Source organism: Triturus cristatus, chromosome 3_1, assembly GCF_964204655.1.
Source record: "Triturus cristatus chromosome 3_1, aTriCri1.1, whole genome shotgun sequence".
Lineage (NCBI taxonomy): Eukaryota > Metazoa > Chordata > Amphibia > Caudata > Salamandridae > Triturus > Triturus cristatus.
The window spans coordinates 6,664,607-6,679,114 of NC_140583.1; positions in this window are offsets into that span (position 1 = coordinate 6,664,607).

Sequence of the window (14,508 nt, forward strand, 5' to 3'; positions counted from 1 at the left end):
ACCCGCTCCTCTTTGAAAGAGAAGCACCCCAGACCTTCCTGGTCTGCACCAGAAGCAAGTCCTGCATCCTGCGTGGGTTCCGCTTGCCAAGGCTTGTTGGGTCCTGACTCGACTTCGACGCCGCCGACAGCAAGAGCCTTCGTGGGACAGCTCACCGCCTGGTCCTGGTCGTCCTCGACGTCTCCTGGTACCCGTGGCTGCTGCGACAAGCTTCACCTCTTCACCTGCATCTTCACGACATCGTCTGGTTCCTTCCTGGTTCCTTCCCGGCTCCTGGCTGGTGACCTAGACTCTGTCCCTTCTGCTTGCAGGTTCCTTCCTTCTTGATCCCCTCCTTGGGATCCACCAGACACTCTTCACTGACTGCCTGTCAGCAACTTTCCTTCAGGCATCCATAGGAGTCAACGACGAAACCCGACGCATGTTCACACCTATGCACCCGCAGCCCGTGGGCTAGGTAACTTGAGTACTCTGGTGCTCACAAGGGTAGTGACTATCCTAGGGTCTAGTTTCCGAGTCTCGACTTCCTAGCTATCCCAGAAGTGTCCTAAAACTGTTAATTTCTAATAACTTCAATTTCTATCGACTTACGCATTACGCGTGAGTGTTTCCACTCTGCACCTGAATCCCGTGGGCCTCTCACTTCCTAACCTTTGGTAGTATAGTGTAGCCCCAGCGATTCCCTAGGCCTAGGCCTAGGCCTATCCTGTGTTCGTGACAGTGGTTCTTATACCACTTACTTAGTATATGGTTTGCGTGGCCCCTAGGGCCTCACTGTATTACTTACCTGTGTGACTTAATGTATGCTTAAATAAGACTGTGTTGTACTTACCTCGAATCTCATAAAGAGTGCTGAGGGTTTGACTAGAATAAATACACTTTATTTTATATATATCTGTTGTGGTGTCCTTTCATTTGGTATTCAAGGGATTATATATGGTATCACAGCTGGCTTCACATGCCATTCAGAGTTTAGCCTAAGACTGCTCTTGTCCATGCTACCACTAGGATAGCTGGTCTATAAGGTTGACTTTACAACCAATCACCATAAGGGTTGTTTGGACTGATACAGGGTGTACACTAGAACTAGTGACATCATATATCAGGCCAACTTCTCACAATCATTGAGTAAAAAACAAGCAGCCTCCTCATCCATACACCCGCCCATCTATTTTACAGAGAGAGAGGAAACTTTTGATCCCAAAATTCCCAAAGGTTTTGTCCCCAAATATGTTGAGGGTGATGACATTACAAAATGGTTTACAGCCTTTGAGAAGGCTTGTAAAATGAGGAAGTTACACCAGAAGTACTGGGACTCGCTGCTGTGGGAGTTATTCTCAGGAAAGTGCATGGATAGACTCCTGACACTGGATGAGGAAGAAGTTGAGTCCTATGACCTCCTGATTGAGGGCTTTGGATTCACCACTGAGAAGTACAGGATTAAGTAACAGGGTAAACACTGGGATTCCAAGAAGGCTTGGTGCCATGTGCATAAAAACAAGAGCACAAAGCAAAGCACACAGTGAAAAAGAGGTCTTGGGAGCTTATGTATGAAAATCGGAGATTGCGATTCTAAAAATGCTATTTTTAGCTAATCGCATTTTGAGAATCGCAACATGCGATGTAAATAAAAAGTCGCAAAAATGTTGCAATTCCCAAAAATTCACAGAATATTTCTGTGACCCCTCTAATAGCGATTCCTTAATTGCGAATTCACAATTAAGGAATCACAAAAATAGAAAATCTGCAATTCAGGTGCAGCTTGATGACATCACACCCAGGAAGTGTGACTGCCCATGCTGTTCTTGATTGCCTGAGGCTGTGTCAGAGGCTGGGAGGAGAGGCAATCAACTGTCTACTGCAACTCCAACAATTCCAAATGGATCCCCAGGAGAAAGAGAAGGACAAGGAGGAGGCTGGGAGGAAAAGGAAGCAAAAGTTCAGCGAGAGGGAGCAGGAGGTGCTCATAGAAGAAAGGGCACATAGCCATGAGTTGCTCTTTGGCAAAAAATCACTCCGTATGCCAGAGTCAAGATAAAGAAAAATATGGCTGGACATCCAGGCAAAGGTCAATGCCATCGGTGTGACCCAGCGCTCTGTGGAGGACCTGCGCAAGCGATGATATGATATGCGCTCCAGGTCCAAGGACAAGGTGGCAACCAGGCTGGCAGAGGCAAAGAAGACTGGTGGGGGAATTTCCACAGAAACAGAGTCTACGCCCTTCGAGGATTTAGTGGAGTCCACCCTTCAGCCAGAGAGCATCAGTGGTGTGGCTGACATCGACAGCTCCGACCCTCCCAACACCTGACAAAGTAAGATGCATGACAAACCATCCCTCACACATTACCATCTCAATCACACACTCAGGAATGCACCAACTACAAAGTAAAAATGCAACTCCAGTACACGTTTCCCAGCACACCCAGCAGTGCATCATGGGAGATGTAGTCACATGCATCATACAGTGGAGCAATGAGACACAGCAATGTAGAATCAGTACAAGTAAATCAATAAAGGCAAAATACGCTAGTCAGTACTTAGCTAATACAAAATCAGAAAACTTTATTCAGTGAAAAATGTGGAGCAGGACACACAATTAAAATGTGCCTTTTCATTTACAGTACTACCTGAAACACAGGATAACAGTTTAGGAGCTGAGGAGGCAGCACATGCAGAGGACCAAGCAGGACAAGAGGATATAGAGGAAACCGCACTGACAACACCTGTCCCACAGAGACAGCGTAATATTGTGCCTCCACTCCCACTGTTAGAGGTAGAACCATAGTCCATTGAGGATGATGCCCAGCTAGACCAGGGCCAGTGTGCAGCACAGGTCCAGAAACAGCCCACTCTGCACCGTAGGGAGGAAACATGTGTGAGACGCAGGCGAAGGGCGACCACCAGCGTTGCTGCTGATGAGGAACACACGGTGTTTGCTGGACTGGAAGACAGCATGGTCATGGCACAGCACCTGCAAACAAAATCAATGCGGTCAATACTCCGGCAGCTGGTCTTTGTCAGCCACAACCTGAGTGACATGAAGGAGGGAATCAGGGAAATGACGGGCGCAATCAAAGAACTGTGTGCCATGATGAAGAGAGACCAGGCAGCCAGACGTAGGGGGAGACAAGGTTTCTACAGCCGCCTGGACACCTACGGCAAGGCGGTCAACCGCCTGTGTACTGCCACATCCCTGCTGTCATGCCGCTCAGTCAGCATGCAGGATGTGGCCAAAGGTGACGACTGCCGTGGCACAGGACTCCTGGGACCAGGGGATCGTGCGGAGCTGTCAAGCATCATCCCACCAATGCCCGAAACCAGATGGCACAACACCGGAGGAGTCAAGGGAGGGCAGTCAGCACCCTGAGCGTGCGCCCGCAGGCCGTTCATCCAAAAAATAAACTGGCACCGCAGGAGAACGCCAATGGGTGACACAACCCATTGCGTGTGAACTTGTGTTTGGACCGTCATACATGCACTGTGGGCATAACATGTGCAACTTCTTGTGACACACAAAGTGTCTGTCAGGCTGTGCGACTGATATCTTCCGGCTGCTAAAGGAATAACGAACCACAGTTGTGCACAAATCTTCTTTTGCATAGTGTCATCATCACGTCTCTGTCGGCCCGCAGCTGCCCCTACACCGCCTGCTTGTCTTAAACATGGACCTGGTACCTCATCTGATTCTGTATCTGTGAGTTCCACTGGTATGCTTTTTCTAGTCGCAATGTTGTGCAGCATGGCACAAGTAGCCACAATCTTGCAGCAGGTCTCTGGGCTGTATAGGAGCGCTCCTCCGCTTTTATGCAGGCAGCGGAACCTGCTCTTCAGTATCCCAAATGTCCGCTCAATTACACAGCGCGTAGATTTGTGTGTGCAATTATATCTCCGCTCCCTTGCATTGGCTGGATTGAGGTACAGCATATGCACTGTCTCCTACAGGATGAAAGACATGAGGTCAATCACTGTCCTCCCACTCCAGACATTAACTGTCTGTTAGAATGTTAGACATGCGTTCACCGAGCAGGCAGCCCTCGCCAGAATCGCCACCAGCGAGACGTCAGTATATCCCAGTGTGTTTAAATATAAATGAGTCGTGTGTACTGCCAAGTTATTTTGTAAAAATATCGTTGATGATACATTTACCATTGCAGACGACCTGTATATTGATGGAATGATATGACTTGCGGTTCCTGAATACAGACTTATGGTTTGAGGGGGGTGAGAGGGCTACATGGGTTCCATCTATGCAGCCAATTACATGGGGAAGTTGGGCAATCTGGTAGAAGTCCTGTTTTGTTTGTTGTAATGCCTGTTGTGTGCTGCGGAATTGGATGTGATGATGTAGCCTCTGTACCATTGCATCCAAGAATGCATAGAAGAAGCGCGACTCTGGGAGACCCCTCCTGCTGTCGCTATCACCCCTTGAAAGCTCCCGGATGCCAGTAAGTGCAGAGAACACAGGACCTGCACATGTGGTGGGATGGTTTGGGTCCTTCGGGTTGGGTGTTCAAGCATACGTTTCAGCTCCTCTATCAGGTCCATAATGGTGGCTGAGTCCAGCCTATAATTCTCTTGGATCTCCTCCTCAGTCTGCTGGAACGGAGTGATGCACGCTCTGAAGACCCGTTCCTGTCACCTCCTTCTCTGGGCTGCAGCTCGAATTTGCAGCCTCCTGGCTATCACATACAGCGCTGCCATTGTGAAAGTCCCTGTTGCATTGTGGGCTTGTTTAAATAGGTTGCACCTGGTTACCACCTGCTTTCAGTTGGTGGTAAAATCCATGTGCAAATTTGCTAATCTGATGAATTCACAATTTGCGATGTTTTTTATACATCTCTTTGCGAATTCACAAATTGTAATTAAGCTATTTGCAAAAATTGCAAATTGCGTGTCACAGATAGAGAGTTTGCAATGATTATTCGCAAATTTCGGATCTCGCAAAATTGGTATTCGGTACTTTTGCGAATACCTATTTTGCGATGCAAACCTATGTTATACATAGGACAAGTCTATTTTGCCATCGCAAACACTGTTTTTTTGCAATTCGCAGTGTTTTGCGACTGCAAATTAGCTTGATACATATGCCCCTTGGAGTCTGGAATAATGGCCCAAACCTCTAAGATAAAAGACAAGAAGACTTACGCGAAGGTACAAGTTCAGGTCCCCTCCCCTCAAGAAGAAGACCAGCCAGTTCTTGAGGTAATTGAGCCTTAGGAGTTTTGGCCTTACACAGCAGAGCTCCTAGGATCAGGGGGCGCCCTCTAGGGAAGATCTGTGCCAGGGACAAAAACCTGTCCCACTCTTGAAGGCCTGAGACAGCAAGCTGCTGCACAGGAAAATGGAGACGTCTGTGGTGCCCACAGGAACTACTGGGAAGTAGGACTCCAATTCACTGAGGCCAGAGATCCAAAGCCTGCGGCCCCAAGGAGAATGATAGTGTCTCAGATGTACAGGTAGTTTCTATTCATTTTGGGCCATGACTTCCCCCTAGTTGGGTATCTTAGCCAGACTCAAGGCTGAAGTGAGTTGGTTGCCCACTTCTACTGGCCAAACAGATATTTGCACCTGTGTGCGTGTTATGGCTAGAGCGTGGGCCGATCAACATGAATTCAAAAGCATACATTGTTATTTGGCCCTGACGGCTTCTGCACACAGTGTTCAGACCAAGGTCGCGGTGCACGTCTAGGGATGTGAACAACAGACCGTTCTCATGTGAAGAAAAAGCAAGCAAGCAGTTTTTCTTATAATAACAGCTACCTGCAGTGTCGTGTGCAAAAACAGCAAAAGTGGCAAGATGGCGTTTTCAATCGAAGACGCTTATGCTAACATAGCAATGTGTGTACCTGGAGCTCCGTCTCCACTACAGTACATGAATCGGATTTAGCACAATCAATAATGTAGTTAACACAAATTATCTTATGCAGCGTTTCCAGTGACTTTAGGCCAAATTCCAACCGTATCATACAATGTGGAGTAGCCTGTCGTAAATGGAGTATGGTGCGTACGCATTTCATAAAACATTTTTCAAAATCAAAAATGACTTTTTTGTTCATGGCGGGAGATGCGTACAATAAAAACGGAATCATTTTCATCTGTAAAGCTTTTAGAGATGGAATAATTGCATTCCCTCCGCACAGTTTCATAAAGCTCGCAATTGATTTTGTAATAGTTTTCGATTTTACACTTTTACAGACCGTATGGTTTAGCCATGATAACTTTTTGTCCAATGTTATGCCGAGGTAGCTATATTGATCCACTACCTCTATTGGATTATCTCCTAGAGTCCACGTTTTTAATTGTGTATACCGTCCAAACGTAACAATTTTTGTTTTATATAGATTAGCTATAAGACCATTCACTTTGTTGTATGTGTCTAATTGGTTCAGTTGATGCTGTGGTCCGTTAGAAGTTAAGGATAAAATGACTAAATCATCGGCGTATGCTAGGCATGGTATTTTTTTGTCCCCTAATTTAGGTGCCACACCCATATCTGAACTTAACAGTCAATCGATATCTGCAATGTATAGGAAGAATAATAAAGGCGCAAGGACACAGCCTTGTCTACGGCCGTTAGTGGTATCCATTTTTGGAGATAGTGTATTATCATGAGCCAGCTTCACCCTGACCCATGTATCCGAGTGCAAGGCAATAATAAACCGTTTAAGAGGTTTAAATCGACCTCCCATGCTGATCATTTATTCCACAACCTTTGTCTGTTGACCTTATCGAAAGCTGTGGAATAATCCACAAAGCAGGCGTATAATGTTATTTTCTGCAAGCTTGCCTTTTTTCCCATCATGACCAGTGAAACAATGTTGTCATGGGTCGATCACCCTATGCGAAATCCAGTTTGCGTTATTGGAAGTAATGATTTTTCCTCCGCCCCTGCCCTTAGTTTATTCTGCAGGTGCTTCGCAAACAGTTTCCCTTCAAAATCCAACAACGATATTAATCTATAACTGGACGGATCATCTTTTGGCCCTCGCTTGTAAGTCGGGTGTATAATAGCTCCTTTACAGGAAGATGGTATCATTCCGCATTTAATTACCTGTAGGAACAACTGTTTTAGCATTGCACTCCAAAAAGTTATGTTACATTTTACCAAGCCAATAGGTATACCATTGGGTCCCGCTGCCTTGGATGAGCGAGTACTCTCTATTAATTTGACAATTTCATCTTCAGTTATTTCTGCAAGTGAACCCTCCACATTTGTTGTCATATATTCACTTGTAACAGATGATTTGTATAAAGATTTAATATGATTTTCCCACTTGTGACATGAGACAAAAAAATCATCTGGCTGTTTATGCAAATTTTTGCCGTGTCCCACCAGGGACCAAAAAGCTCGCTCATTCCTCATCGAAATATCATGATATAATTTAGCATAAGCTGTATCTACACTATCACACTTTATCTGTAAGTTCCTGTTCTCAAATACTTTCTTTATATCTTGTATTTTCATATTCCTCTCGTTCGATATTGGAAGTTTTAAGATATAACGCATCTCCTTACGATAGATTCTCTTGGATTCCTTTAATTTTGAATTCTTTGTTACATTAGTATTTGATCGCGGCTCTTGAATACTTGCCACAAGACTGGATAATATATTTTTAAAATAGATCGCCAGGCATCTGGCCAGTTATCTCCAGACTTTAATACAATCATGTCTCTCTCGGTACGGGCTGTCATGGTTGTTTCCAGTTTCGATGCCTTCATTTGTAGTTTGTTGTTCCAGATAAGTCTTTTCCCATTTACAGCGGTCAATCTTCCACTATTGGCCGTTGTATGAGTCTCCCAATGATCGTGCTTAATGCTGATGACTAACCTTTGAGGATCATGGTCACTCTCGGCTCCAGGTATTATCGCATACTGGATACATGTAAAATCTATAATGGAAGACCCCCTCGGCCCACGGAATGTAACGGAAGCTGGTTGATCATCTGTTAGTCTTCCGTTGAGAGCTCTATATCCTAGATCAGTCAACAAGACATATGTATCTCTAGGAGAGGTACCAATCTTTTTTACCTTATTTTGTGAAGGAAATACTACTTGCGGAATATTGTAAGCCATATCTGGTTCATCCCTAGTTACTGGATTATCCGCCAAGGGGAACAGAGTCTGATTAAAATCTCCTATTAGTATGACTACCATGTGTTCTTCATTGGCATTATTTTTTCCAATTCGTTCAGTGTCGCTTGATAGCTACACCTATTTTTCACTGATTGAGGAGGGAAATAAATGTTAATTATCAAGCAATTAGTAAGGTTTCGATGTGTTAAAACAACTGGCAATAAATATTTACATGATGTTTTGAGTTTTTTAGTTATCAGACATAATTTGGTACTTATTGAAATTGACTGTCAGGAGCCACGTCAGAAGACACTGAAGAGGCTCCACAGGAGGTTCCCGTTCCGACCGGCCTCAGGACTACAATTCCCATGAGCCCCGGCCGAGGCGCGTCGATGACGTCAGCACGACGCGCAAGGAAGGTATTTCCGGGGCTGAACACTCCATGCCGGTGCCGGTTACTCCAGACGCTGAGGAGCACTCGCTGCCAACGGTCCGGTAAGGGTGCAGTAGAACCAAATCTTGAGGTCTCTCGTGTTCTAGTGGGGCAGTGCTTCGCAGTGGAAGCGGCAAAGTCTTGGTAACGCTTACGCTCCCGTTGGCTGAATCCTTGTCCGGATTCTTGCGGGAGGTTGGCTTGTGTGATTACTCCTGGGAAGCCCCGGCTGGGGAATCCTTCCCCGGAGCAGATAGTGGACCGCGCAGTGGCATCTGCCCCGCGGGTCACTTACTACCTACCTGTGATTTAGTGGAATGTGTGACATTATCCATTGCCAGTGTGAATAGCGCCCGGAGTGGCGTATTGTGTGACATTATCCATTGCCAGTGTGAATAGCGCCCGGAGTGGCGTATTGTGTGACATTATCCATTGCCAGTGTGAATAGCGCCCGGAGTGGCGTATTGTGTGACATTATCCTTTACCAGTATGAATAACGCCCGGAGTGGCGTATTGTGTGACATTATCATTTACCAGTGTGAATAACGCCCGGAGTGGCGTATTGTGTGACATTATCATTTACCAGTGTGAATAGCGCCCGGAGTGGCGTAAGGGGTGATCTAACAGTATCCTGTGAATATTCCACAATTGAAAACTGGTTCTTCCAACTGCTAACGAAACAAGCAGACGCCTTTTTTTTCCTTTGCAGGTATACTCATATGTCAAGGGTGCCTTCACAGTATAAGGGTAGACAAGATTGTACATGCCTGATGTTATGTGTGTTCGTTATACCTAAGTGTTTGTACTTTTGGTTTACAGGTCTCCCTCCCCGCTGTCCCCATCCTTTCCTTCCCCCGCTTGACCACTCCATGGAGTCTGTGACTACAAACCAGACCGTGGTGGTGTCGAGAGGTGGACCATAAAAGCAACGTACGATTCCGAGGATTCAAGGCTGCGACAGAGTAACCGGCCCACGTATACGTATCCTCCCGATCGCACATTGAGTATGGTCACTATAGACAACGTCATGGCCGCGCTAGCCCTAATGCAAACAGAACTCTCGGCCGCTAGAGCAGAAACCGCTGCACTACATGTAGTAGTAGATAGAATGCAGCGGAACCCCTTTAATGCTGGCATTTCTCAAGTAACCCATCCCACTCCTGTAGTAGTGGAGATGCCAACTCCCATTTCCCTGGCCCCACCGGAGAGGTATTACGGGGACAGTAGCAAGGTCCAAGTATTCTTAACCCAAGTGATGTTACACTTCACATGCAAGGCCAAAGCCTTCGCTACCAACCATGCCCGGGTGGCATTCCTTCTCTCATACTTGGCAGGGGATGCAGCCCAATGGGCCGTGCCTTTAGTGAGGAGCGATGACCCTCTGCTTTACGATTGGGACTCTTTTCTCAGTGCCTTCGAGAAAACCTTTAATCGCAGGGCCGCCACGAATTCAGCAGACCGAGACCTATTGGAGTTGCGACAGGGAAACAGAGATCTCATCTCATACCTAAATGACTTTCGAAGGTTGATTGCAGAGACCGACTGGCCGGAATCCAAACGCGCGGCACTGTTCCAGCAAGGACTTAGGGACGAAATGAAAGATGTTTTGGCCCAGATAGACCCCCAACCTACTTCGTGTGAAGACTTAATAAATCTTACCTTAAGGTTGGATCATCGTCTAAGCGACCGGAAAGGGGATCGCAAGAAGAAGGAGCGAGTGCCCCCTCGATATGATCCACCCTATCGTGGAGAAACCCACTCCCTCAATAAACCTGAACCCATGGATATCGGATCGGTGCGGGCCTCACTCACCAATGAGGAGAGAGAACACCGTAGAAAGACTGGCCTTTGTATCTATTGTGGAAAAAAGGGTCATTTTATTCGGGAGTGCTCATTGAGAACAAAATTTGCACGTCCAGACACCCGAAGATCAGTTCCAGCCAACTCCTCATCGACGGCGGGAAACGATCAAGCTTGAGGACGAACGAAGGGACTTCGTCAAGCAGAACGTACATCCCTTCATTAGACCGGTACCATCTTAGCGGGAAAGAACACTATTTCCTGACGCTAGAGCTTCATATCCAAGGCAGGTGGAGGCAGGTGCAAGCTATGCTGGACTCGGGAGCAACAGGGTGCTTCATCGATCATGAGCACGCGGTGGAAATGGGCCTTGAACTACTCGAGAAGAATCTACCTGAAGCGGTGTACGCAGTGGATGGGAGACGTTTGGAGGCGGGTCCCATTAGGTTCTGCACCAAAGAAGTGGAAGTTCTCCATGGGAAAGACCACCTAGAAAGACTGGTCTTCAATGTTATCTCCGCGCCGCAGTATGGACTTATCCTAGGCCTACCTTGGCTGAAGAAACACAACCCTTTGGTGGATTGGGAAAAACAAACTCTGACCTTCACATCCGACTACTGCCAACGGCATTGCAAGCCCATCCTCGTTCTCCCGGATACCCTTGAGACGGAAAAACACCACATTGCTACAGCGGCGGAACATCCAGTGACACTACCCGAAGACTATAAGGATTACGAGGATGTGTTTAATGAAACCTTGGCCGAAACCCTACCTCCCCACAGACAGTATGACTGCCAAATAGACCTATTGCCTGGGGCAGTGGTCCCGACAGGAAGAGTGTACGCCCTGACTGAACCCGAGAACCTCCATCTCCGAGAATATCTGGATAAATATTTAGCCTTAGGGTTCATTCGGGTATCCAAATCACCGGCAGCGTCCCCGTTGTTTTTTATACCCAAGGCCAACGGCGAGTTACGCGCCTGTGTGGATTTTCGCGCTCTTAATGCCATCACCGTGAAGAATCGGTACCCGCTGCCTCTCATCCCTGTCCTTTTGGAACAAGTCCAAAAGGCCGTGATTTATACCCGGGGCGTATCATCTGGTACGAATGCGACAGGGAGATGAGTGGAAGATGGCGTTTAAGACCCGGTTCGGGCTGTATGAGTACCGGGTCATGCCTTTTGGACTCTGCAACGCACCTGCCGCCTTCCAATATTTCCTGAATGATGTACTGCGGGAATTCCTTGATCGTTTTGTGGTGGTATATATAGATGACATCTTGATCTATTCTTCATCTATAGAACTACACCGAGCTCATGTAAGAACCATACTGCAAGCTCTACGCGACCACCTACTGTTCTGCAAGATCAGCAAATGCGAGTTCAGTGTCACCACCGTGGAGTTCCTTGGAGTAATGCTAACCCCTTCCGGGCAGGAAATGTCCACCAGGAAAATCCAAGCAGTAAAAGATTGGCCCATTCCAAAAACGGTTCGGGACATACAATGCTTCTTGGGCTTTGCCAATTTTTATCGTCGGTTTATCAATCAATTTTCCAAATTGGCCGCTCCACTTTCGCGCCTCTTACAGAAGAAGGTGGTATTTCAATGGAACGAGGAAGCCCAAAAGGGATTTGAAGCCTTAAAAGATGCCTTTACCTCCGCCCCGGTGCTGCGACACGCCAACCCCGACCTACCATACATCGTAGAAGCGGATGCTTCAGAGTATGCGGTAGGAGCAGTCCTTTCACAGCGACACCTAGAGACGGGGCAAATGCACCCGGTGGCCTTCATGTCACGAAAGTTGAACCCCGCAGAGCGTAATTATACGATAGCTGAGAAGGAATTGTTAGCCATCAAGAATGCGTTCCAGGAATGGAGTGTCAAGAATTCCTGTCATGCGAGGGGAGGAAAACGGTAACCAGCGAAAACGGACTACATCTCCCAGGATGCTTAGCGGTTGAGAGGTTATGTAAACAGGAGAACTGTTACATAACTCAAGGAAAACACGCCCTTATGTAAACAGGAGAGCTGTTACATAACTCAAGGAAAACACGCCCTTATGTAAACAGGAGAGCTGTTACATAACTCAAGGAAAACACGCCCTATAAAGGGAGGAACCGGGAGGTACAACGCTGTCGGATATTGTGTTTACACCGACGTACCTGCTTCGTGAAGAGCAGTGTTCAGGAGTGGTGCTCCAGTAAGGCAAGAACGGAGGTAGGTCGAGTCGTTACTCCCTGGGCCGTGTCTTGCCCCATCGTCACCTGTGAAGGACCCGGAAGCTCTACTGGTCAACCTTTGAGCTTCGCTTTTTGACCCGGCAGAGTCAAGGCGCAGTGGCGCTTTTGCTGGTTAGAGTCGTAACTCCCAGCCCGACCAGAGATACAGGGACTGCCAGCTGTAACGCACACCAGGAGGTGTTTGCCGCGTTACAGACTCGGAAGTCCACATGATCGATCGAGCGGCTGCTCTCGGTTCAGTCTTCTTGCTTTTGAGTGGGGTATCGGTGACGCATCACCAGGAGGTGACTCCGTGTCCCGGTGCAGTCTGAGGAAGAGGTTGAGCGGCTGCTCCCTTCAGGTAGAGACCCCGGCTGGGTGTTTCCCTGACTCCTCGATTCTCCCCAACACTCTTCGTGCCCCTCACAGCCTACCGATTGGCATTGTCGGCCATTTCATTTCTGCCCTCTGTTGGCATACGCCGGGATCGGCGTATATGCAGAGGACGGTTAGGTCCATCTGTGCTGTGGGCTGGTAACGTACTTAGCCTGGAGGATTCCAGTGACTATAACTTTTGTTTATTCTTTGTATTAGTTTTGCCTTCATTAAAACAACTAACCCTTCACAAGTGGTTGCGTCCTCATTATCGTGTCTGTTAAACGATCCTGAGACGTTCAGGGCGTTACAAAATATCCGACCTTAATAACACTAACTGTCTCCCGGTCGATAACAGACATGGCAACACTTGATGATGTGCTGGCTGCTTTAGCGACCGTGCAAGCTGAAGTGGCTGCCTCTAGGCAAGAAACCGCCGATGTAAAAGCCAGACTGGATGCTATCCAATCGGACCCGCTCACGCCCAGCACCTCCCTCACGAACCAGACCCCTGCGGTAGTAGTGGAAATGCCGGTAGCCATCCCCTTGGCAACACCAGAGAGGTACAGTGGGGATCCTAACACAGTGCAGGTATTCCTCACACAAGTGGCGCTACATTTATCGTGCAAACCAAAGGCGTTCCCCACAAGCCAGGCTCGTGTAGCTTTCCTTATTTCCTATTTGGCTGGAAACGCGGCACAATGGGCCGTACCTCTGGTGAGCAGGGACGACCCCATCTTATGCGATTGGGGTGCTTTTCGCGAGGAATTCCTGAAGGTATTCGACAGAAGGGCTGACTCGTACACGGCGGACCGTGAAATGCTTGAGTTGAGACAGGGATCCAACGACCTGGTGCAGTATCTCAACGCGTTCCGAAGGCTGGTTGCGGAAACCAAGTGGCCTGTTGCTAAACAGACGGCGCTCTTCCATCAAGGGCTGTGCGATGAGCTCAAGGACGCCGTGGCGCATATTGACCCTCAACCCAAGACATGTGAGGGCCTTATCAACCTGGTATTACGGCTGGAACATAGGCTAAGTGAAAGAAAGGGGGATCATGGGAGAAAAGGAAAATCCTTTCCATCCTATGTAACGGTGGGAAGTCCTGAAACTTCCACCGCATCCAAGGGAGAACCCATGGACATCGGCGCAATACGAGCGAGCCTCACAGCCACGGAGAAAGAGTCACGCCGTAAACAAGGATTGTGCCTATATTGTGGCAAAAAAGGCCACTACGTACGTGAATGCCCTGCCAAACCGAAGACGTCACGTTATCGGGCCAACCGGTCGGTAACAGCTGTGGTGGACATACCGGCGGAAAACTAGAGGACTCCCAGACCAAAGAAGGGGCATCTCGGAGTCACTCATCCATCCCTTCACTTTCCAACTCGGTCTCTAAAGGACAACGACACCTGTTTCTCACGGTGCACGTGGGAGTGCATGACCAGTGGATACCCGTTGTGGCCATGGTGGATTCAGGGGCCACTGGCATGTTTATGGACCACAACGAGGCATGCAGGCTAGGGCTAGTGCTTCTTCCCAAAGCTGTACCCGAAGACGTCTATGCTGTAGACGGAAGGCGATTGGTGACGGGACCCATCGGGCAACACA